The sequence below is a fragment of the Dufourea novaeangliae genome, unplaced genomic scaffold (assembly GCF_001272555.1).
Source record: "Dufourea novaeangliae isolate 0120121106 unplaced genomic scaffold, ASM127255v1 scaffold187, whole genome shotgun sequence".
NCBI lineage: Eukaryota > Metazoa > Arthropoda > Insecta > Hymenoptera > Halictidae > Dufourea > Dufourea novaeangliae.
The window spans coordinates 2,080,679-2,108,218 of record NW_015374075.1 but is presented as its reverse complement, the minus strand read 5'-3'; the positions used below and the strand labels follow the sequence as shown (position 1 = coordinate 2,108,218).

The window sequence follows — 27,540 nt, the reverse complement described above, 5'->3', positions numbered from 1 at the left end:
CTCTTCCGTTGCGTCTCCGCAACAGCTCGCCAGAGAATACAAAGGCTCAGTGTACACACTATGGTTAAATAACGGGGTGACACTTGAGTTATATTGCCGGGACAATAGGTCGAACGGTGACTTCCAGTTTTATGCACCAGGGACTCCATTGTAGCTGAGGGACGCGAGGTAATACAGGATCGAAAATCACACGTTCTTGCGTTTGTTTTTTTCTTTCTTTTTATTTTTTTGTGACGGAATGGAGCGAGCGTTGAAGCGAAAAAAATGGCAATGGAATTACAGGCTCGAGAATTTGATCCGCGAGACTTACTGTGATAAAGTACAACTTGTGAACGGTGTATTTTATCGTTTGACTTTCGGACATTCTGAATTGATTATAGTAATACAGGATCGAAAATCACACGTTCTTTCGTTTGTTTTTTTCTTTCTTTCTTGTTTTCGTGACGGAATGGAGCGAGCGTTGAAGCGAAAAAAATGGCAATGGAATTGCAGGCTTGAGAATTTGATCCGCGAGACTTACTGTGATAAAGTACAACTTGTGAACGGTGTATTTTATTGTTTGACTTTCGGACATTCTGAATTGATTATAGTGATGAAGTATTACGTGACATTGTTTTTTATTGTCGTTTGAAGAATGTAGAAATGGTGTAACGTTGGTAGTTGTGAGATATTTTTTAACAATTAGAGGCATACGATGGTATGAACAATTACTAATTTTCGAATATTTATATATTAATAATATCTTTTATTGCACAACATGTAATAACAGAGGCAAGGCTGAAAAAATTTAATTATATTTACATGGGGTAGTTTTTTTTACTACAGAGTTTATAGTCCCAATGACAGTGTGTATTAGGTTATTAGCGGAAACCCCGGGAGAATATAACTGTTGGAATTTAATGTTATTTTACCGATTAGCTTCGTTTTTTTGTTATCTGAAAGTCTCTTGAGAATCTTGTTTTCTGTAAAATTGTATCTTAAAGTGGTTTCAAATTGATTCTTCTGTTAGAGATTGCAAAGTTTAAGGCAGTTAAGTATGTTATGTCTGATAATTGTAATTAGACCAAGGATTTTATGCATTTGTAACCTGTCGAGCTCTGTGAATTACAATAATAGTAGAACTTTCATCAGATGCAACGAGTTTTCTATTTAATTTTAAACTCAATAAGATACTTACTAGAAAAAATTAATTGCTACATTTGTTCCTGTCTTTATGAATTACTTTTTAAAATGTAATTTTGCTCAAAAATCCAGTCTAATTATGAAACTTTTGCAAGCATAGTGAGATAAAGTAAATTTGTGTCTAACTTTAATTTTTGTAAATTGGTGACAAGAATGTGAATTTACATACATAAGCAGTGGCGGTTGTTGATAAAACCGAAAAAATTGAATTTTCATTATTTTAATTACACTTTGTACATTATAATTTACGTTGCCATGATTTTTACGTGTATAAATTCTATGGTACTTCGCTAGTATATCGGGCAAGTGGTTTACGAATTTGACTTTACGAGAATCTGATTTATTAACATAATTTGTGTTACATGGTTTATGGCAGTATGTACCTATGTACGTACGTTTATTTAATCGTGATCGTATTACCAGTATATCCAGGTAGCTATTGTATAATCGAATATCGGAAATTCGAGAGTTCGATAAAATTGGTTGAATCAAAAGCACCAAGTATAATGGCCTCGGTAAAATGTAAATAATTAATTTAATGAACTTTTAAATACCACTGGCATTCATGCTCTGTTATCTAACAATTTATGAAAAGTGCTCGAGCAAGATGAAGTAAGTTTGAGTTTGCGTGTACAAGCTAATAATCAAAAAACGATGGTTGTGAGTGGTATAAATTATTCAGATCATGATCAAGGATGGAAATAATACCTATGATTCCATGACAGGAAAAAATTAAACTTTCTTTTAAAGATACACAATATCGAACATACAAATTTAAATATAAATTATTTTACGATAAATGATGTATTTCAAAAATTTTCGCTACGTAATCTCTGTGCCAAATTTTATCGGAATCGGATATCTCGCTTCGGTACATATATACGTACAAACTTTACCCTGCACACTATGAAATATTTGATAATATGATAAAAAAATACTATCTGACCGTAAAAGAAGTTCAGTCGGTAGCCAGAAAATTTCGGTTATAAAGGTGGAAAGTAGTTCAGCTATCAAACTCCATTTTCTCCAGTGATATGGGGCAAAAAATGTCACGGTATGTGAAATACAGCATGAATCTCTTGGCACATGAAATATCTACTTTAGTTAAAGAAAGAGGCCGTGTATTACGAACTTCGGAATAAAGAATGACTGGTGTTATAATCCCTGAAAAATTGTCAGCACTCTAGGTGTATTGCGTGTTAAAGTAGCTACAAATATGTGTCCTGCATATTGTAACGGGTGAAACTACAGTTTTTCAGTAAAGAAATGTTATTTTCAATGAAAAGTTTGGATAATTGCAAACCAAATTTAAAAACAGTCAACATAGTCGTCGTAATAATTATAAAGTGTTTAATTCCCTCGGTGCCAAAACGTTTTTTTGTAGAAATATGCTGAGTACATCGATGTTAAATGTTCAATACCTACGAAACTCATTTCCAAATTTTTTCTTTGGTTCATATAGGCATCTTGCTATTGTTTCAAATTTATATAAAACTAAAGTAACGTCTATAATACAGTAAAGTCTAAATAACAGTGAACGTATTAAAACGCAAGTTCATAATATCGAAAGGATTGATGTTGTGACCTGTGTTGATTAGATATTTGTTACTCCACTCGGTGGGTAGGTACTATAAGCACCTAAAGTCTTAGACCCTTTTTCTTGAACATCTCCTACTGGTAAATCATGATACTTTTATTCTGAAATATAACATACTGTTCGTTTTGAAACTCGAAATATTCTGTAACAGGTTTACGTTTCATGTAAAATAAATTTTGAAGAAGAAACACCTAACACTAGGTGCAACATAAAACTTGAAAGTGCAAAAAGATTTGCTTAAAAAAGACAGTAGTATCAGTTCTTAATTTGAATCTACAATAGACCTACAAAACATATTTGCACTTAACGTTTATCGATTTTCCTTGCTTATCGTCGTCTTTATTTATTTGCTGTAAATCAGAAACAGGTTTCAGAACATCGTACGTTCGACCAAACACCTGATCCTTCGCTTTTAAACAGCCAAAGTCCTTCGATATTTGTCCCGGTGCCTTCTGCGACATTACTGCGCCCGGCAATATTTCTTTCTGAACTTATCGACTTTTATAACAGTCCATATAAGATCGTTATCGGATAAACCAGAAAAATTCTATCAAGGTTCATGGCCCGCTGTTATCGACGGTACTCGAGCCGGTCTAGATGGAAGGCCGGCGGAACGATCCACGAAATGTGGGTCATTACGAAAGCTCGTCGATACGAGTGCAATAATTTATCCGAAACAATATCACCGTCCTTCCCCGTGATTAGTCCGCGTCGACGATGGGACGCGCAGTTTCGTTGATTATTCCCGTGAACGTGATCTATTAGGAGGTGAACTCGCCCAATACATCAGGACTACACGGTGCGACTGAAAACTTCCTGAACCGATTATAAATGTACTCGTGGCTGAGAAACATTCAAATAAGCTTTTGGTTAAATCATAATATAAATAAAATTGTCCAATGTGTTATTCGCTCTGTTCTTCCATCTTACAACAGTATTATTTGAATTTGATTGAAATAGACAATTTACTGCCACAACAATGGAAATTTACGTGAACTATCATTAAACTGGCATCATAAAAGTATGTAGTTGCGTTGTACGAATTCTGTACTCACGGAACGAAGATGTTTACAAATGAGGGGCTCATAACAAAAACGAGCCCTGTCAATTTGACGAAAGGCCCTTTTCGTGAAAGAAAAAAACTTTGATAAAGGTTGTTTTCGAAGAATCGATCCGTTTTCTTCTCGGAATAAATTACGACATATGTCGTTTTTTATAGTATACGTTCCACTATGTTGTGAGTCTGGCTTCTGATTACTAGTATTCATTGTTGCCAGGAAAGCCAAAACATTTGACAACGGTCGTTTTTGGCATGTGCCCTTCAAATTTAGTCAGTCCATGCTTTAGTTTTCTCTAAAACTGGTAGATACATTTATGAAAAACTAAATATGTATTTTAGTAATATTAATTCTCTGACAGTATACCGAAATTTCTGTTTTCTTTACATTGAATTATTTTTCAATGAAGTTTATATCAGATTATAGCTTAATTAATACAATATATGTATATTCCTATCGATAAAGGTTTTGGAGTGTGTACAACGATTAAAAAAGATCACTTTTGAGACTTACTGTTTTGTGCTCTAGTACCTACCCCTTTTTAATGTATCTTTTATTCATTTATTACCCTTTTCAGTGAATTTACAATGGAATGACAATTACATTTTTGTACTGTTAAACATCAGAAACAACCCCCCCCCCCCCTATGCGTTAACCCACTAATGCGAATTGGGATTTTGAATTTTTAATAACTAAAAACTTGAAGGGAATAAAAGCAAATTGCATTCATGTCATATTGTTTATGGTAGAATTTGCCCACAACTTCAATTGTAATCATTGCAAAAGTGAGAAATACTTCTTTAACGATGAAAATTTGTTATAAAGAATTGGTAAATTTCAACACAAAGAGACGAAACAGTGTTTCGTTGGTTCAAATTCGCGCTAGTGTGGTGTCTAAGGGTTAAATACCGTTAGAGAAGAAGAATATCTATTGATGACAGACTGAAATTTATATGAAAAAGTAATACGACTTTCCAATCGATATGTTAGATACAAATGGTTAACATCCTTTTAATATGTAGGTGTAACCACTGGCATTCAATGTGTCTACAACCAATAGATTTCCATGGAGTAACAGACGATTTCATTTTACGATCTCTTGTACGTATTTTTGTCCACGTGAATATTTTTGCTGCAAAATACCATGGAACTTTGTGTACTATTCTCAATGCTGTCGATTGAAATCTCTGTAAAATTTCACTGTTTGTATTGCTAATCGAACCCCATAATTCTATATCGTACTTCAACACTGAATTTATTATAGATTCCTCCATATGATAATACCTTTAGCCTTCGTTGCACATTCAAATAACATATGAAGTGGTCATATGAACACCTTTAATTAAACACTTTGTGACAGCAGTAGTATACATTATCTGCGAAATGACCGAACTAATTCCAGCAGGAACGAAGTCAGTCCGAAACTTTTTTCTACTACCCACATAATCCAATTAAACTAGACTTATAACGACGGTAATACGATTAATCTGCTGGTGAAAAAAGCTAAGCCGTGAATCTAGATGGATGTTTCAACCGAGCAATATAAGGTACGTTACACGCATTAATCGCGTGGCTACGGAAGATCTTTACGAAATTAGCAAAAACTCCCAACGACCCTAATTTTATCCCTCTTTCCTGTTCTTTGGTTAATGTCAAACAAACGCTTACGTCTATCCCATGCCGCGGCCACTCTCATTCTCTCTTGCCCTTTCCGCTCTCGTTTGTGTTCTCGCGCGTCTCTTTGCCAACGTTTCGAGAACCTTCTTTATTTTTCCTCGCCCCTCCCCTCATTTCCCTTTCCTTGCCTTTCATCTTTCGTCCGTCGGACAAACCCTACAGTGACTGAAACGATACCCCTGCGGCCCATAGCGAAGCCGAACGTCCGCTGCGATCGTGTTTGTCTCGACTTGCGTGGCATTCACACTGAATACCGCGACGGCTTTGATGCATCAAACATGATGCATCGCGAGAGCAGCGACGCAAAATCCACGCTCCTTCGAATTTATCAACACCGTTTTCCGTTCGTGTCGCTTCCCGTTGCGGATTCAAGGTATAAAGAGAAATCTGATTTTCCTTACTGATTCCTTTATTATTGCCCTTATTCTTGGCTTATTCAGATTCGTTGAAGTTATCAAGTCAAAGTTTAAGTGAATACATTGAATTCTGTTATATAATAGATACTTTCTTAGAATATCGGTGAATAAAAATGGGTAAAGAAAAATGCCATGCGTAGTAACGAAATAAAGGACTGTCCCCATAACCTAACAACCAGTAAAAGTAATAAAGTAAACCAATCAAGAGTTTCTAGAAAATTCTGTATAAAAAAATAATAACTTTCTAGAGACGTGAGCAGGAATTTTTTTCTACGAATTAGAATTGCGTGAAGTCTTTTGAAAAGTTAAATTTGAGGGACCGAGTAGATCAAAGTAAATGGTGCAAATAAGGAATTTAGTCTTCTTGTAAAAACAAAATTAAGTGTATTTGAGTAAATATTTAAGGACATACTTATATAAGTATGAACGAATAGTACTCTTCAGAATATATTAAACTGTTGTAATTACACTTTACAAATTCATCTGCAGTAGAGTGGGGTAATTACAGTACAATAAGTTTTTTATATAATGCAATACTGTAAGATTTTATATTTGTTATTTTGAGCTGTGATTGCCGAGCACAAGTTAACGAGAGTACAAATATAGTTAACCCTCCACTGCTTACAATCAATGTAACTGTAAAACAACATACCAGTTTCACCAGTATTAAGCAAATGAGAATGTTTTTTTTCACACAGTAGATCAGTATAACTTGATAATTAGAATATAGCTGCTTATTTGCAAATGCACAACTCCCCAGTGTGGCTGGAAGTTAAGAATCAATTTTGAGAAAACTAAAATCTTCAAAATTCAAATTTTAAGCTCCACGTGTTCAACTGATTAGTAGTGTACGTGTACAAAATATGAACAACAGAAATTCATTTAGGTTACAGATGATTAAACTGTAACTGTATGTTTTTAAAATAAAAAAATGAGGGAGAAATTTATCAGAGTAATTGGGACATCTACGTACTAGTTAAATGTACGACATAAAATGTATGAAAATTGCGTCAAAATAAATAAATGTGTTAAATAATGTTTATTATATAATGTTATTTTTCAACACATCGTTTAAAAAAGCATTACAGATTCCAATTCGCCAGTCAATAAAGAAGTCGTAGAATCGTGTCCCCTGTTCTCTATAATCATGACGTTAGTTTCAAGCGATAAGGCTAGAGGGAAGAAACATGTATGTCTAGCAGTAAAATTCATTTTCTCACTTTGTAACATACATGGAAGCTGCAGCAACATATATGCAGTAGGTACACCCGCGAGCAAACTCGGCTTCCGCTAGGGGAAAAAGTGAAGTTGGCGAAGGGCCTGCTACCATTTAGTTTTGAGAATTACTGAAATTTATACAAAATTAACATTCGGGTTAACGTTTGTTTCAGTACTTGAAATAAATTTACTAAGTGGTAGGAGACTTTTCTTCTACGTCACTTCTTCCCCCAGCGGAAGCCGAGTTTGCTCGTCAGTGTACATACTGTATCTCGTATATAAAATCAGATGAACAACACGGAAGAGAGCACAGAATATTGGTTGCCCAATTTCCCTTGTAAGCTGATCCTAAAGCCTCGCGAGAGATCATTGTTCGGTCACGTTCTGTTACCTTTTGTCCCGCTGACTCGAGCATCTTTTCGCGTCGCTTATTTATAACCAGTCATCGAGGGTTAATTGATAAAGAGGGACACAGTTCTACCCCGTAGAAATTACAGAGCAGAAAATGAGGATACAATGCGCTTGCTACTGCCCGCTCGTTCTTCCTCGGTACGTGGGTTATGAGCGACAATAATGCCAGTCTCGAGCGCAGGATACACTACATTTAATGCTTTAGCTAAGAATAAGTTACTTTTCTCAGCACGAATATTTGACTCCCTTTTGCAGACGATGGTAGCCATTTGGTGCTTGAAACTCCGAGAGAGAGGAGAATTTGTATGAAGACTTATTTCATCATCATTGCTCAGGATATCGAAATTTAAACAAATTTCATATTTTCTGAAAGCGAACTTCTAACATGTTGTTCACACACACCAGTCTATCAAAGTTGCGGAACGAAACAATTTCGACTAATACTTATCTACTTATCATAGCTACTCTCTTATTACTACTATCTACTTATACTATAAATCTTTTGTTATCTACGCTTGAACGCACTAACTATATGACAGTTTTACATGCTTCCTATGATCACATTAATTTTGTTTACTATTGTCTGATGTAAGACATGGTTTAATGGTTTGATGGTTTGATGGTTTGATGGTTTGATGGTTTGATGGTTTGATGGTTTGATGGTTTGATGGTTTGATGGTTTGATGGTTTGATGGTTTGATGGTTTGATGGTTTGATGGTTTGATGGTTTGATGGTTTGATGGTTTAATGGTTTGATGAATCGATGAATCGATGAATCGATGAATCGATGAATCGATGAATCGATGAATCGATGAATCGATGAATTGATGAATTGATGAATTGATGAATTGATGAATTGATGAATTGATGAATTGATGAATTGATGAATTGATGAATTGATGAATTGATGAATTGATGAATTGATGAATTGATGAATTGATGAATTGATGAATTGATGAATTGATGAATTGATGAATTGATGAATTGATGAATTGATGAATTGATGAATTGATGAATTGATGAATTGATGAATTGATGGTTTGATGGTTTGGTGGTTTAGTGGTTCGATGGTTTGATGGTTTATGAACTTTAACGAATGGCTATATGAACATTTTAAACATACATTTTTAATATATTAACTTTGTAACTGTGTAATATATTTCCTTCTATATAGTCACTAACATAGGGTACAAATAATTCGTGAGCTATTTCAGATATCCTGTAACGAAATTAGGTTAAATTAATTATTAAAGTCCTATTGATGCAGCGTGATATAACTGTAGTATTAATATCGAAATTATTAATCAGTCTGAATCTGGGTGAAGCTGAGATGGAGGTCATTGGTTGAACACTATTCCCTGTAACCAGATAGTTATATGAAAATATCTAAGAATGAGTTTAACGAAGATAGATTTCTGTTATTTGCACACTTCAGAACTTCTAAAATTTTAATGCTAAGAGTCGTTTTTTCGGTGAAAATATTCTAAATTTTCCTTGGTTATACCGTGAAATTGGCAATAATCTGTATATTAATAATGAAATATATTTAACATACACTTAAGGTGCATAGAAAAATTTTGTACACAGACTTGAATCTCTTATCTGCATCATACATATTGTTCGTACCATTAGGAACAGGTATTCCGTTTACATACTGTAACAAATAAAAAAGAATGTGACATTTGGAAATAAAGTTTCTCATTACTGGTCTGAAGGTTATCAAACAGAATTTTCTTCCTTCTATTATGCTTCCTGTTATGGATCGAACAAAATAAATACTTCACTAAATTTTATTAAACATTGCACTTTACTAAGTTTTAGGCAATACATAGTGTTTGCTACAAATGCATAAAATCCGCAGTCTCCTTGTCACTATGCATCAGTTAAATAGAAAAGTGTCGGAAAGAGTTTTCACTCCTGACACATTTATTAATTAATAACCCTGAACGTTGTTAATCAATATTTATTTTTTACGCATAATTCAAGGTAATATATCCACAAGCGAAAAAACAAATACGACAGAAATTTATGGTGTCCAAAATGCAGTTATCGGCGTTCACCCGTTTATCTTGTCAAGGCATCAGTTATCAATATAAATTATACACGCGAGTGGAATAAATGTATCGTCGGTTTAAAATTAATGACTTTATAATGTCTCCGGTTCACTGTGAATATTCTGTCCCCCGAAAGGGAAAGGTCTTACACTCGATGTATTAATCTCTCTGCATTTTGTCGTTCATCGTTGAAAAACATTTTACAAATTTATCTCGCAAATCGTTATTTCACCCTGAAGAAAAAACCAACCAGCCTGGTTATTGGTATAGCTTTAATAACTTCCATTTAGTTTTGCAGCGTTTCGCTAACCTAACCAGATCGTCGAGAGTTTGAAAACTTCTTCCATCCCATCGACGACAGTTTTAAAGTCACCGCTCGTTCGCTTGATCTTTCCTTCTAAAACTGTTTTACATGTTCAATTTTTCATGTTCTACATGTCGAAACTTAATGCTCTCGATATGACCGAGACTTCGCCGTCTATGAGAATTTATGGTAATGATCGACATTTTATGATAACAGCGATTCAAGGCGGATTCCCCATATACTTTTTTATGCTAAAGGGAAAGGGATATTAAACACTTCATCTTTCTAACTAAAGGATGTTCTTCTGGGAAGGAAAGGAGGCGTTCTTTATGCAGGTGAGCTTAGGTGAACTGCTTTGTCAGTGAAGGATATACATATAGCGGGTGACGCTTAAGGGTTAGCACGTAAAACATCTCGTTCTCCCCGGAACGAGTAAAACATGTCTCGTCGGAAAGTTTAGTACATAGGTGGAACAAAAGATGTATATTACGGGTAACTGAATTTGTGTATCGTTTAGAAGCTATACCTACTATGAGTAAAGTATAATAAAACAAAACTTTGAATTAATTCTTAACCTAAACTTTATTGTTTTTATTTTAGAGTATTCATTCCTAGTGTATTCATTTGACTGTAGATTTTTAGTAATTATAGCATAAGCATTTGTCTAGATCTCTGTGTAATTAAGGGTTCGATAAAGTTTAGTGACATTTTGATATTACTTATAATTTGATGGAATTTGAAATAGTATATACATAAATTTCTGTTAGATCCCAGTTACAGTAAGTTAACCCTTGAAAGTTTACTATTAAAGTCACCGTTTAATAAACTATGTTTGTGATCTATATTTAAGTTAGTCTCCCCAATTTTCATGATCCATTGATCGAAATATAATGGAAAATATATTTCAATATATACACAATAGAGTTAAATACTTTTAACCTAACACGTATGAAACGCAAAATTGTAACTGCCCATGTAATATAATTATTTACAAAAGTATTCAAAAAATAAAAATAATAAATCTCATTTCATTAAAAAAATTATAAAACATTTCAATCTTTTAATTTATAGAGTACTTACTATGTTCAATTAACACTTTGACTGCCACGAGTCGCCCAAATATGTGTGACACGTTTGTTATAAAGAGACTGGATTATTTAAACACCGTTACAAAATTTTGGCGTAAATTACTATCGCAGTAGAACTTAAAACAAGACCAACAGCCTCTATTAACTAAACGCATATGTTTTCGACAATTTATGACTTAAAAAACGAAATAAAATACGTCTGGCTACGTGTGGCTTTTTTCTCTGTGGCAGTCAACGTGTTAAAAAATAAAACAAACATATCTGCATTACAGATAGAACGTACTCCTATTAATTTTCGCTGAAAGAAACTCCACCTTTCAGAAAATCAGGCACGAATTACTAAGTTCAAAGTCTCAAGTAATTCTTTCATTTCCGAGATTACAAGAAAATTGCAAGAACCCACTCCCACGACTTATAGAATTCAAGGCAGATCTCGTTAAAAGCATACGCTTTCATTTCCATTCGTCTCTTTTCGACACTGCGCTCCACTCAAAACATTATAATTACGGGAGGAAGCGTAAACGAAGCGATGATTGCAACGCATCATTAGACGAAACTCGCACAAGTTTTTCCCCCCTCGAAACTCGCGACGACATAACAAACGTGTGGAAAACGTTCTCGCCCACCCCCCTCCCTTCGTTTAACCGTTCCACGGCTACGAAACCGCGGCAAACTTCGATATTAATTCGCCCGGGACGCGTTCCCCACCCCCCTTCCGCCAGCAGTTATCTTTTCGCATGCTTTGGCACTGTTTTGACTTTTCCAGCTTCCTCCCCTCTCGCCATCGTCAAGCAGAAGTTATTTACGACGCAAGCCGGCGCATTAAGACGCCCACCAGCTGCTGCCCGCCCGCCGGTTTATATCTCCGCAACACGATCGTGATCTCTCCCCGTATTCCGCGGCCCCCTAGAAAACCGACCGCGTTCCCCGGAGCATTATATTGTAGTTCGAGAACCCTCGCAGGTGATTCACGGACCGCTGACACGGTGCCGATCTGCGCCAGCAGGTTCTGGTTGCTGATAGTTTACCGATACACCTACATTCGAGATATATAAGACGCCGCGGCTGAGGTGTGGAGAGGGGAGGTTGCACGGCGGACGGAAGAACGACGCGAACGCCGGGAAGCCATAGGAGATATTACTACGCCGCGGACTGAAACACTAGAAATCACTTAGCAGCCGATTGCAGAAGTTGACTTTTCGGGATCGTCGGTCGACACCACAATCTGCCGCCATCCCACGGGTTTTGCCACGGTCTGGTTTTCTCGCGATATCGCTGAAAACTCTACCAGAGTCTTTCTCGCGACTTCTCGCGTCGTGCAACGTGGTGCGGCGCGTACGTAAACAGATGCACGGCCGTGGAACGTTGAAACAGAACGTCGCCGGGAGGGAATCGTCTTGTCTATATTGAACGGTTTGTGGATCGTTCGCGATGCACCGACCCAGGACCAGGACGCGGGGTGAAGCCAGATATCCGTTGAAAGCTCCGCCGCTCTTAGATCACGCGATTACCCCGTGGACACAGAAAGGCTTCTGCTAAAAGCTGTCGGATAAGGAGGACGGGGGAAAAGAGGAGAAAAAAAAAAAAGGTTTCGAGGAAGAGGAATGGAGTCTGAAGAGGGACCGTGGAGCATCCGGCGAGCGTCTACGCCCGCGAGGAGAACGGATCCTTTGCGATCTTCCAGGCCAATGAATCGACTAGTCACAAACAGAATTGCGACCGTTCCGGCATTATTCCGGATATATGGGTATGATGGATAAAATCGAAACCCGAAAATACAGAGGGCGAGGACCAGGTCTCGAATGTGTGTGCCCGTACGCGACGATCGCGTTTTCGTGCAATCACGGTGAATGCAGTTTCACTGTTGACTCGGGCTCGATCTCTTCCACCCTATTATTCGGCGAGTGGACGCGGAGAAATTAATTCGTTGTTAAATACTGCTTACATTGTTATTGACTCTGTAATTGATTGATTACATTGGGGCCCCGCGTTCGTTTCTGTTAAATGAAGCCTGGATATAATTACCGTGGCACCATTCAACGGATGTTGTTTGCAGGAGCGAGCTTATTTCTGTTAATGAAAGGCTTTATAGGTCGATCGGAAAGGAACGGAAAATTATGATTGCTTTACTTATGTAACGATGTGCTTATATTCGTGCAATTGTGATGCAGTCTGCGGATGGAGGTATATATTACTATATACCATTCATTCGTGTACTTTTAATATAATAAATGAAGTGTACAAATTTATACAACCCCTATTTATGTATCCTCATTATCTTTACATTTATCATTCCTTTGTGATACTTTTTTCAATTTCGAAATAAATATAGTTTGCTACGTAATTTGTTCGAATGAATACGATAGTCTGTCGAGAACAAAGTTCTGTTATTGTATCATTGGAGACAGAAATAGTGAAAATGGTTAATTGCTAGATGGTCAAAGCTAGATTCATAACCAGGTCTTGATTTTGTTATTTATAATATTGAAGTGAGAATATTGAAACATCCTTATAAATGAGTCAACGGAACGTTCAGCTATTGCATGATAGGACAGAATGCAAATTTTAAATATCTCAAAATTAGAAAAGACGACCCACATTTAATTCAAATCGTCTGTAAATTCAGTTTTATTAAGGAGACCTTTGCCAATCTGTTTATGTTATTCTCATGGTAATGCAATAAAAAATAGAAGAACTGACACTTTTGTTAACGCAAAGAACAGCATCTGCTTACATAAAGTAGATAAATTTATTTTGAGCACCACTTCGAGTTGGCAAAATGTGGAATTTCATCTGTTTGTGTACTCTCTACAAATTAAGTTTTTACATTTTTCTAACTTCATTTATAAGTAGACTGCGGATTTTATTCTTATAGAGAGGACACAGAATCCTATAGAAGCCTCTCAAATATTACTCCTATTGTACTTCAATTTTTGTAAATTAGTGCACAAAAATCGGTATTTGCATAAACATCCGCAGTCTACTTATCAGTTATCTCAATGAATAATTCACTATTACTTTGCAGAGTAAGCATTCGGTTGCAAGAAAATCAGAAACACATGATCGTTTAACAATATTTATTATTATTGTACAACCCATTATTTTTAAAGTATAGCATTTGGTAAATGTACTCCATCTACATTATATTAACGACAATAATGAAGATTCGTAGACAAACGTAACAGTAATGTGATTCTAAATCTATGTTCTGGAGAACATCGTCTACTACATCCCTTAAACCTTGTACAACAAATACAGGGTCATTTGGACTCGTCTGTGGCTATTATGTATTTACACATTGTACTGAACAAAATTATAAGAACTTCACCGTAATAATTTTGAATGAGGTACTTTGAAAATCATTTTAGTACTTTGATTATCAAATACTTTGAAAATCAATTTCTCTGGTAATCTCTGTATTAATTAACAAAGTGTTTAGATTTGATTACTACCATTAATATTTAAGATAGTAACGTTAATTAATACAGAAAAATGCCATAGAAATCATTCTGCGAAGAATTATTACACTCAAAAGTTATTAAAGTCCTGTTCGGCACTCTATATGCAGTAATTTTTGTACATGTAATATGTTAGTTTGTAAATATATATAAAATTTTACGCGAAATTCCCTCATGAAACCTACGTACAATAGAAATCCAACTACACCTCAAAATAACCCTACATTTGTCATCCATGTCCCTCCCAGACCATCAGCCTTTAGAGGATTAAAAAGTGCAACAAACTCGGAAACTTAGGGATCCCCAGAGAAAATTGAGTAAAGTAACCAACACCCACGAGGCGAAGTGTCCAGTAAACAAACGAAATTCAACCGACTAAAACGTGCGATCTGACAAATTAAGAGAATGTGACCCGAACCAAACCAGACCTTACCCACAGATGAGTAGAACAAGCTACCGCGACGGTAATCCGCACGCGGGCAGAGAAAAGTTAATTAAAAGTAAACGTCCAGAACTTGCTAAAGTTCCAGTTTGATGATCTAAGAGCTATACCTCATCCAACGAATCGAGTCAGGAACTACGAACAAAAGGAGGTGATGACCATTTAGGTGGGATAAGGACAGAGACAGTTGTCAGCCAATAGCTGGGATTGGCACGCGAATGCTTAGGTTATTTTAACCCTCCAAGCACGGAAACATGGTCACCGGTCCCTATGTCATTTCTGATCCCACACCGATATTCTACTACTACACAGACGGCGAGGTCACCATGTATACAATGTAATGATTAGCTGGTGCCACATTACATTTGGATTTTCGTGGTTCTTATTACACTAACTAGAATAAAAATCTCGTGAATTATGAAACAAATTATATTTATTAGTCAATACTTCTGCAGCGTCTTGGCTCGGTCGTTCGCATGTAAACAAACATCGGTCGCTATGCGGTTTACGCGACAGCTCCGTCACTGCGTGCGTGTCGCACTCGAGACCGCGTGTCCCCACTCCTGACTCTTCACTGTGTGCATGTCGCTCTCGGTCTCGCGTGACTCAGGGACCGTGCTCGGAGGGTTAAACAGTGAAGTTTGCCACCATCGTTTATCATGTTTCCTTTGTTTTATTTTTTTCACTTAACTTCAGCACAATAAAAGTACATTTGTATTCATTATTTCACAATCTGCTCGCGGTCAGTCTTCGGATCAATTGCGAACAGAAATGAATTCTTTCCAGTGTGGACGTAAGGCGAGCATTTTACTCGAACACGAGCGAACCCTGGCGAACTCTTGCGATCACGAGGGAATGCTTGCTCGTGCTCGCTCGCTTGGTGAGTACGCGTCTTAAAAAGTGCCGCTTGGAATTTCACGGCGCGAGCGATACGTATGAAGAATGTCCAAGAATAATCGGGGCGAGCAGATGTTACGTGGGAAACGTTAGCGTCGAACGTTCGAGGTAAAGGCTGATCCCGTAAAAACGGCACGTGGCAAGAAGGAGCATGGAATAGGGGTGGGTATTATTCTCAATTTATCTCGTGCCCACTTAGCTTCGTCTACTTCGTGGCATTGGTTCTCAAAGGAATAGTCGTGCCAGCTGGCCCAAGACGATCGATACTCTGAAGAACGTATCTCACGTTTTTGCCGATCCTCCCCCCCCCCCCCCCCCGGGGTCCAACACCGTCTCACGTTTCACGATATTTCACGGGATCGATGTTATATCTTTCGAAATTTTGAAATTTCATCGCGCACCCGGTAATGAAATAGACGTCCGCCGTGGGGCGATTCAGGAACGCCGCCTGGAAAATTTCACCTTCCGCTCCGCACACCCCTATCGAGACACCCCAGAGGTATCGAGACGATTTCTTTTATATCGCCAGCGCGATAGCTTTACGCGAAGTATTTGGAGATTTATTCAATCAAAAAATGGAATCTGTGAAATGGTTTGAAAACAATAACACTTCCTAGTTAGATATAGAATTGTTCTATGCAGAGTGTATCGTAAATCGTAGAATAATCGGTATAGATGGTTTTTTCACATTAAAATAAGTAAAAGTGTAGAATGTAAGGTTTTCATGGATGGCTTAACATTAGAAAATATTCAGTTTCAAAATTCATCGGATACGAGTAGTTTTGAATACGATTAGTTAATGCTTCTGACCGGTACTTGATATTTCTACTGGGAAACTATATCGTCGTATCAATTGATTATATTCGCCCGACAGTCTATAAATCACTTCGAGACGCCAAATTCTTAATTACCTCTACGTGCTCGACGACAAAATTTACGGATTATAACATAAATTGCTAAACTACACATCTGCATCCCAAACTTCGACTGTCATAAATTCTTTAGCGAATACAGAGTCATAACAACTTTGTCTGCAAAGTTAAAAATTACTAAAAGCTAACGCCAGTAACGAGACTACTGATCAGTATTCCAGAGGAATTTCAAATTACATATAAATTACCTAATCACAAAAATTAAATTAACTACAGCCCGAAAACTTTTCGTACACACCCTGTACACAAGTGATCATTCAAGAAACGTCACACTTAATTTCTACAAAATTTAACAAACTCTGCCGCACCTCGGGGTCTCTTTTATGTCAAAAATTAATTTGCAACTGTTTCATGCACGCAACCCAACTATAAAAAAAGCTTTCCAAAATTCGTATCCGCAATATATAACGGTAATAAAATGCAATAAACAATTGCGGCGCGTTGACAGAATACGCCATAAAACCGAACCTCCGATCGCGATCGATATTCGAAACGCAGTGTGCCAGTCCGTGGGAATTTATCCGCTTAAGAGGTTAATTCTCCCGCGAATACTCCAGTGTATCCCTTTCAACGTACGAACTGGGCGTATCCACCACTCAAAGTCACCTGGGTCGCAATAACGTTGTCCATAAATCGACTCGGCACCGGAACAAGGGCGTCGAAAACGGACAATAGCGAATGCGCGAAGATCTGCCCGTTAAACGGGCGGTAAATAGTCGAAAAAACTGAGTATAAAGAATCACCGTGAAAATTTATGGACATCACTCCTGGACCGGTGGTGGATTGTTTTCGCGAGTTGTACACCGCGCAAGACACTTCCGGACGCCGCCACAGTGGTCCAGAATCAAAATTTCACAGTTCATACTACGCTTATTTAACTCAAGTAAACAAATACTTTGGAACATATAAATTTTAATCAAATCGTGCTCTGAACATGTTCATGAAGGTGGGAATTTTTAAGGAATTCCTTTTTTCATTTTTAAATGACAATGAGATTGAAGATTAGACTGCGGGTTTTATACACTTATAGATTAAAGGGCCCTGTGAAATGTAATAAAAGACAAAATTATCATCAGATGCAACGAGCTTTCTATTTTGTTGGTAATCGAATAAAGATAGTTAAGGGAAGAAAAATTCCTATTTTTGTTTCTGTAGCATAGATTACTCTATAAAATGTTATTTTGCATAAAATTCTGCAGTCTATTGATGATATGGAAGGGTCGGAGGTAATGATGGGCGGTACATGTCACTTGTACCGATATTTCGTACCGATACATATCGGTAGACAAAATATCAATACGGCTAAAATATCAGAAGCAAAGTATCAATATCTCCAGTATCGATTATCGATACTTTTAACTCATTATCTGTAATCCGTGCAAAAGAAGAGAAGCAAAAGGCTTAAATAAATGGCTATAAAATGGTGTCGCCTGTCGATGGCATCAGTGTGACAATTGTTATTTTCCATTATCGCGACTTGATGTAGAATTGTCTCAACTTGAGAAAATGTAGTACACTTAAATGAACGAGAACAGTGTTGTACAGTTGTTTCGAAATTCTCATATTCATGGGTCAAGTATCGATACAACGATACATCGTCATATTAAGAATCGATACAAAATATTTTCACTTGAATTCAAAAGTATCGATATTCCGATATACCAATGCAGTGAACAAATTTTTCATGGTTAATATTAAGTTGATTTGAGTGGTTTTAAGAGAATTAAAATGTTTTTCACCATTTCAGCTGCTAAATTTTTATTCTGGATCACTGTGCGCCGCGCTGGGATCCGTGCAGCCAGTTTAATCGGTATACTGAACTAAGAGAACGAATAACAGAAAAAGTACGAAGACGAGAGTGGTTATTCGTTTCGAAAACAATAGCTCGCCCCTCTTAATCTCGATCGAGCGCTGTTATTCACGATCGCGAAGGTTCCTCGGCGGAATGGGTGGGGAGGGACAATCGTATCTGGGCAAACGAATTTCGATGCAACGGCCTCTCGTTTTCTTTATGAATCGGTCTATGAGGCGATCGAGGGGGGCGGTTCCGTTTGATAGATTTCGCGGTGTGCAGGAAGCATCAATCTAGGAGCAGGTGGTCAAACTACCCACGGAAGAGGCGAGCAGGAATTTACACATCCGTCGCCTATTGTTTTATCTTCTATTGGCGGGGATTTCGCAAACGGCGACGCTCGACCTCCTGAATCCCCGCCTCCTTTTTCGGTCTATCTGTGTGTGTGTGTGTGTTTTTTTTTATTCATAACCGACGTTGGGTATTTATTCATGAATCCGAAATGACATTGCGACCGCGACGTTTCCGTTTCACACGATCGGTCCAGGCGAAAGTTACATAGACGCGCCGCCGCGGCCTCGTATTTTACACGTTTCTGGGCTGTGTTCATTTTATTTTTTTCTACTGCTGCCGTTTTTTTTGTTCCTGTTGCCCCGATGCAAATTTCGAAAGCTCATTCGAATTGCAAAGCGCGGAAGGTAAATTTTAAGAGAAAAAAATTGCGTGATGTGTAATTTTTAACGTGGTCAATCGCGCGCGGATGTTTATCATTCCCCCGTATTTGCTTTGGATGGACTGTGGGGTTGTTTGGTGTACCCAGATGAAAAATATATGCAGGTACCCGTTGTTGGAAAAATATTGAAAGTGTTGCGTGAAGAATTCATTTGGTTGTTATGAGAATTGTTATTCCCAAGGAGTAGGAGTCAATGCTTGGTCAGAAATTTACAGTAGGTACATTGCTAGACTGGGGATTTTTCGGTACAATAACAGATTATAAAGTAATTCGTAAAGTCAAGAGCAAATGTAGGAATTTTTTTCATCTGTAAACCCATTTGAATCAGTAGTGTTTATATATATATGTATATATTACACGATTTTTGTGATCATTATCACCAGAGCGTATGTATACACGTACTGTACTGATTTTTAATTTGTAATAAAAAAACTAGTTGGTGATAATGGCATGTTTTCCATTCGTTCGTTTGAATTCTTTCAAATCGGTTAAGTATTCTCTTGGGTTCAGAAGGAAATACAATAGAAAACTCGTTACATCTGATGAAACTTTTGTGCTTTATTGAATTTCATAGATTATAAATGGATAAAATCTGCAGGCTATACGTTATATAAACCTGTTAAACTATGACTAAACACTTGTATTTGAAAAATAAATCGATGAATATTGTTTCATGGTAATTAGGCTTATTCAGAAATAAATAACTAAGAATAAATTCTCAATCACCTATCGTTTTAGGTTCTTAATCTGTAAACCGTGCTATTTTTCGACCATAAACATTCATATGTGTAGATACAACGTAAGATGAATAATAACTAATTATAATAAATAATTATATTGCTATTGAATGCAGAAACCTTGAGCTAATAAATAGAAGGCCTAAAAATGATCAGAAGATTTAGTTGAATACAGATTATAAGTTAACTCATCATCTTCGGTTAACAGGTTAAAATAAAAAGTAATAATATTAAAACGTGGAAAGCATAACGTGACTATTTGTATCATGTTCTAAGATAGGAGATCGATCATTGTTGTCATGGATGATTCAGTTCAAAAGAAACATCAAGGTAATTAACATTAGACTTGTCTATACATCTCAGTTTTTAAAGTTTTCGAAGTCCTTTTCAGTTTTTTAGATATCAATAAGCTGTTTTGTCTATCGGTTAATGGACATTGAAGTACGTTTAATAAATTTAATAGAAAATATTTGCTAGTACAGGCAACTCTCTTATAATATACTACTCTGAAAACACGTTTTAGATGAAATACAGTAGAATATAATTTTAATAGAACACAATATAGTAAACATATACAGCTCTCACACCGCGCTGATTCTTCATATTACTGTTTCACAGAAGTTTGAGTGGAATCTATAGGGGATTCTGCCTGTATGAATAATAAAAATGTTATTTCAGAGTTTCGCTTAACACAGTACGAATTAACGCTGTCATAGGAGAGTTACCTGTATACGTAGTTTCGAAGTTGTAGAATTAATGAGAAAAAATGAATTTATTGCCCTGACTGAAATTGGTAATGTTCTCTTGCCCTTTTATTTATGCAGACAAGTTTTTGGTCGAGTTTATTTTAGTAGAGCACCTTTTTGACCAACTCTTTCCGCAGTGGCGTAGATCACGGTTGCTAGGTTTGAACTAAAACAAAAAAAAAGAGTTTTTCATTTTCTAGAAGCAATTTGCCGGGGAAATACGTAGGGTTTTTTCGATATCTCAAACATTTTCTTTTTTTACAGACGTTTCAGTATAAAACTTGTTGGCTGAAATCAATTTTTTTATTTCAAATACTTACCATTTTTACAAAACTAAACATTTTCAAAAAGTCCTACATACTTCCCCAGCTCTTCCAGAAAATAAAAAATTCTGGTTTTATTTTTTTATTTCAAACCTTGCCACCGTGATGGACGCCACTGCGGAAACAGTCGGCCGAAAATGAGCTTTACAGAAACAGCGTCAGCCTGCCATTTTGCATGAAAAACATATACATATGTACATTACAGTTTTTGCAACTGATTTGTAGTTTACATCATTATATTCCCAGAAAAAAATCATAAAGGTACCTACCTACAATAATTTTCAAACGGTCATGATGGATTAACATTTTAAGAAGCAAAGTATTGGAAATATAACTACTACTTTTATTTTACAAATAATGTATTATTTTCTACATTTCATACTGATTGATCAAAAAATGTATTATTTTCTACATTCCATACTGATTGATCATCTGTGACCGCGTCTTAAACATGTTAAGCAACTCAAGTCACTTAAAGCATTTGTCACATCACACATAGTGATTCCAGCCCGATGATTTATGTTCTTCCGACTGACTCAATCGTACCGGGGTTAAAACATATACAGTACATAGGTATTGAATGAACCTGTAGACAACGTCGTGAATGGACCATTCAGATGTTTCCTGTATTTTATATGGCGGCACGTTCGAGCAGAAAATTTTTCACATAATATTGGAGGAAATATCTCGGATATGTGGACGCCACATGGACGACAATAGATATCCTGAAGAACTTGGGATTGTCCGTTGGGAAGTATTCTCGACTTTCAAGGAGCGGACGACAGCGGAGATCTATATAGAAGCGGTACTGATTGCTGTTTTGTCGAAACCAAGATGGATTACAGAATCTTTTACTCTACACATTGACTTCTCAAGCGTTCTTTTTCTATTGACGTGGATGTGATATCGTATTTGGAGTTCAATACCTAATAACATGGACAATCAATAGTTTCACATTTGATTTTCAGATATAAAACGTAAGATGTACTTAGGTATTTTTGTTCAAGTGGAACACCCTGTATGCAGCTAAAATAGTGCGTGCCAGGTAGTAATCGAATTTTGTTCCTTTTCTTCCAATACAGAGAAAAGTAATTATTTACCTGACTCACAATCAGTCAACATTATTCGGAGCTCGAGGATATTATGAATGCAAATTCTGTGTGGGCGAATTAAAATCTAGACAGAAGGATATTAATAAGAAATAAAGGCAAAATATTTTTGGATACCATTATGCGTGTACTTCAATTTAATTTATTCTGAATATCTAATATTTCAAATTACTATTCATACAGTGATTATAAGAGGAAATTACGTACACAGATTTTTCAAGAAATGAACGTAAATATTTAGAATAGGGGAGGCAAATTCGATGACCTTGACTTTTTTTTTATTAGAAAGATATAAACAAAATAATTTGCAAAATGTAGCCGTTATTTTTAGTACTGAAGGGCTCCAATGACCTTGACCTTGACATATGTTGTAAATGTCACTACCGAAATTAAATTTTTTTGCAAGTGTTTGATCAGAAATACTGTAAAAATGGGAAGACGTACTATTGTATTGGTGTCCGAATATTAATGTGAGTAACTGTAGGTTTATTGGAAACAACGTACAATAATAACACTGCGAATAATAATAATCTCAGATGGATGCCATGTAAATACTACATTCCTATTTACTTTTTATCCTATGTTATTTGCGTATTTCTTTTCCACAGTATTCATTAGAATTTCATTAAGAGTGGATAACATTTATTATTCGATATGCTAAAGTATGTATTTTCCACCATAGTATAGTTAATATGTAATAAAGAAATTCTAAACATCTAAATCACATAACTGCGTCGTGTAAACTGGATAGACCTTGATTCACTGAGTAAAGGTCCAGTAACAAGGACCGTACTTTCAAAAAAATTACCTGCGGCCACACTTCAAGTGGTTCGGGATAAGTCGTTGAGCAGTTTGTTATGAACCTTCACGAGTTAAACGTCGTAGACCACAGTGCTCTCAATTTTTGGATACGTGGCACTCTGTTTATTTCTATTTTTACTTTTATTTCACAATACTTATGTTTGCCTTCTTGTATTATTCATATTTTTGAACAATAGTGTATTATTTGGGATCATTTTATATTTTTCTTGTGCTTTGAGTGGAAACTTCCCTGAATACGCATGCACAAAACAGGAAGACGATTTCATGGACTAACTTCAGCCGTAAAGTAAGTTTTTAAAAATAATCTTATTAAATAAGTTGAATGGAACGTACATTACCGACAAAATTATAAGTATTATAAATGTGAAGATTCGTTCGGTGGCAAATAAGTTTCAGTGAATAATAATTAACCATGTTAATTTACAAAAATTAAGTGGAGAAAATTTGTCGCAAGGATTTCCGAAAGATATACTACGACGTCTAGATTGCGGATCTTAATTCAAATATCAATATTTGCACACTGATGTACAGAGATTGGAATTAAATAGCAATTAAATTAAATTATGTTCAGTGGAATGAAATTTATTCTATTAAAAGTTCTGCCGGGTTCAAAATAAAATAAAATCCTCGTTGAAAGTTATTCAACTTTTTATTGTACTAAGTTTTACAGAAATGTGCTCGCTAGGTGTGCATAAAATTTTAATCCTTAGACCTACGGTGTAAATAATTTTTGAGTAGTAAAATTGGTTTCAGTTTTAAAAGAATATCGAATGTGACTAGAAAATTTGATATCTCACCTACATACCACCCAAACATAATCTATACATCATGTATGTAGTTTACCGCTCTTAAATATTAGGATACCTGGTCTACATGAAGAAAGCGTGATATTTTGTAAACATTATATATTTTGGAACACATTTATTAGTTTATAGGAGCATAGGCATTGTCCATCGAGTTTTAATATCCCCCAGGCAATACTTATTTCAGATTTTGTAGCAATTTCGTAATGCCTTGTAACATTTGTTGAACATTTAAAAAGTGTCCTAACACTCATTAGCGGGAGTATAAGTAACAAATTGCTCAGGCACCAATCTCAAAATGACAGCATTTTCATCGAATAAATCACGACCCATATCCAGAACGCAATTATCAACCACCGTGAAAAGAACATCGCGATACAGCCGGCTCCGTTCCCGGCGGTAATTTATTTCTCCGGCTACTTTTCCACGCTGGTTCGTATACGTAATTTAATCAATAAGCTCGACAGCATCGCGGGCGGTTGTTTATTTCATCGGTATCGCGGCCAGAGTAGCCGTTCGCATAGCTAAATGGCCACACGCAATTCCTCCGAGTGCCGTTAAACGTAAGGCCAGCCGATACCTCGAATACGTATCCGGACGATCCGATAAAAACGGTCACTGGCGAACAAACGGGGCAGGCAGAAACGGAGGGCCAGTTATCCATATGTATCACAGGAATAATATCACGGGTCATTCCGTAAGTAATGTTGTTTCTTGACGTTAACTTTCAGTGCAAAATACTTTGCTTAAAACAATTAACACTAGGTTTACGGGACGCGTCATTTTGACGCATTCTGAACTTTACAAGGAAAATTACCGAAACCGTTTACATTTCTCTCCTATCATTTATGCTAACTTTTATTGTTTTAACGAGACAAATATATATCCCAATTCATTTTCTTCTAAGCCTTTTAATCTCGGAATTCTCTATGTGGTATACCTATCTCTACGGGTGTCGTCAATTTGACGCAATCGTAAATTGAGTAGGTATTAATCCTAGTAAACGAGCTCGATTCATGAAAGCATTACTTCAGCAATAAATATGAACGAAAATATAACAAAAAAAAACGATGTCAATTCGACGCGTGTCCGTATAGATAGGTATACAAGAAATGTCCGTAAACCTAGTGCTAAGCATATGGCCATGCGAGATTGTACTTCCCCACCACACGTAGATACTTTCACGCATATAAATTCTCTCTCCCACCACGTTGCATTCATAACGTTCACGTTACGTTCATTTATAAGTTAATAGTGTGTGTATAATTACGTTGTTTTTAAATAAAATAAGTTGTTTTTTTAAGGAAAATATGCAATTTCGTTCACGGGTCAATTTGACGCGTGTCCGTAGAGATAGGTATACAAGAAATGTCCGTAAACCTAGTGTTAAGGGATCCCTATCCTGAAGGTTCTGTTGCACAAATCAAGCCAAATAAACGGATCAAATACTATAGGTTTGATTAATGGGTTGATTAAGGGGCCAGGGAACCATATACCTTGTTGCCGCGGCGCGCCGAGACTGCTTCCTGTTCACGAGACGACGACTGAACCTTGGGAGCCCACAGAAAGGTTACATTCCCCGGGTCTCGGTGAGACAATATTAATGCAAGAATAAAACTTTTTTATTTTTGGTTCTTTATTAATAAAACTTTTTGAACATATTGATAAGATTTTTCTGATTGAAATGATACCAAACACGACACATTTTGGGTCATATTTACTTATGATTTATTAGAATCGATAATGAACTAATATGATGTATTAACAGTTTCTACATGAGTAAATATGATCCGAATTATGTCATATTTGGTATCATTTTAATCAGAAACATCTGACCAATATACTAGTAACAGTTTTATTAACAATGATTCAAAAATAAAAAAGTGTCACCGTTCCATAGCGTTGTTCTCATTAGCGTCGATCAGAATAAGTGGTAAAAGTGAATAAGCGACAAAATATATTTTTCGTCAATCAAAAAATGATGATTGCTTCGCTGGTCTCGTAGTGAAGCACAAATTCTAAACCATTATCGAAGTCTCGATGCCTGTCAGATTTCTTTCAAATGTCAATACACAGTACTACTGCTACAATCCAGTGTTTCTGTTATTTCTTCTGTAGTTAGATGGAGTTTTGCTACAATTAAATCCACTTTGTTGCTAACAAGGAGAAAGTTCCAAACTCCGAGTCGCCGATTTCAATGAAACTTTTAGGTCATATAACAGGCTTCTTTCTCCTTAGAAATCACCACCATATAGACGCAGATACTCGAAAGTTTTTCAGTTATGTCCTTTCGAAGTTTTCCGCGTGACTTAAATACAAACTACGTTGCCCGATCATTCGTAGGTGTTGCAGCTTCGAAAAAATGTCCATGATTTCTATCGTGGCAGGTAGAGTACAAATACATTTCCAAATATTTGTAGATGTATTTGAGATCTATTTGAACACTGGCCGCAACACTAGAAATCATAAACGTTGCCTCGACGCCATATCCGCGAACGATCGGTTAAAATAACAAAAACAAATAACTCAAAAACATTTGAATACCTAACCCTACATTTGGTAGGTGATTTGTAAAGTTGAAAAAGCCTACCACATATCCCAAAAGTTTCATTAAAATCGACTGCTAGAAGTTACGGATCCCTCCTTGTCAGTAAGATAAAAAACATTACTTATGGAATGACCTGATAGGAAGCCTGGTGTCTGGAATGGGGTTCTCGAAGGGGCGTTCAAGTAGGGTCGGCTCATCCGAACCGAAATATGCGGCCCGCCGGCAAAGGTACACGGCATTAGCGAAATCATAATTGAAATATTAATTTATGACGCGTAACGACCGCGCCGTAATTAACACGCTCCGTAACCCCGTGTCGACGGACGTGCAATGCGTGCATTACTGCGACACGGCCGCGTTACATAAATACTCGGCTTTGGTCTGCTCATAATGCCAGATCATAATGGGCAAAGTGTACAATTCGACTATTATCCCGGGAACACCGACATTTACACCGTGAAATCCATGGTTGCATGGTGGTGCTCGCCACGCTGAAATTGCTCGTGCATACGTGAAACGTATCGTCGCGGGGCCATTATTGCGTGACCGTAAAAGTGCGTTTTGTTTGGTCGCGATTGAACGCGAGGACGGTAGGAATTCGGTGTTGGCGCTTGTGCAGCCGCGTTCTTGGGAATAGATGCGTGGGAATGTTTAATTTAACCACTTGAACGTTATAGTTCGTCGCTGAAAGCGCAATTCACAGTGACACGAATTTTTGTATGTACGTCATAAACGTTACTAGAAAAGAATTTTGCACATTTTCCGAAGTATAGGTGAGGTGGTACATTTTGAACACTGTTAACTCGAAAGGATTAAAGAAATTCAAAATATCTTTAGTTTTTTAAATTTTAAATAATTTAAAAAGATTTGTGTTATTTTTATTATTTTTTAACGGCAACTTGAAACTTTTTTCTGAGTTTAATGAGCAAAAGAAAAGTACAAGTATACATGTGGTTGCGAAAAACCAGGGACCAAAAGTAACAGTTATCAGGAAAGTTGTTATGAAAAATATCTGTAACAGGAACTTGTTTATTATTTAAATTGGGGATATTATTCACAAAATGTAAAGAAAATTTTTCAAAGGACCACATGATTGATAATTTCGACTTTTAACGTTTTGGTTACAAGTAACGATTATAAGTAACCCAACATTTTGTTCTGTATCTGTAGCCATTATTGGGGGAATTCAATTT

The 27,540-nt window shown here is 36.5% G+C and overlaps 1 protein-coding gene across 1 annotated transcript in view; it reads right to left on the bottom strand.

Moving 5' to 3' along the window:
- The window catches only part of LOC107190522 (cubilin-like), a 242,546-nt gene that overhangs the window by 184,148 nt on the left and 30,858 nt on the right, over positions 1–27,540 (bottom strand). The gene's annotated exons all lie outside the window — the stretch shown is intronic.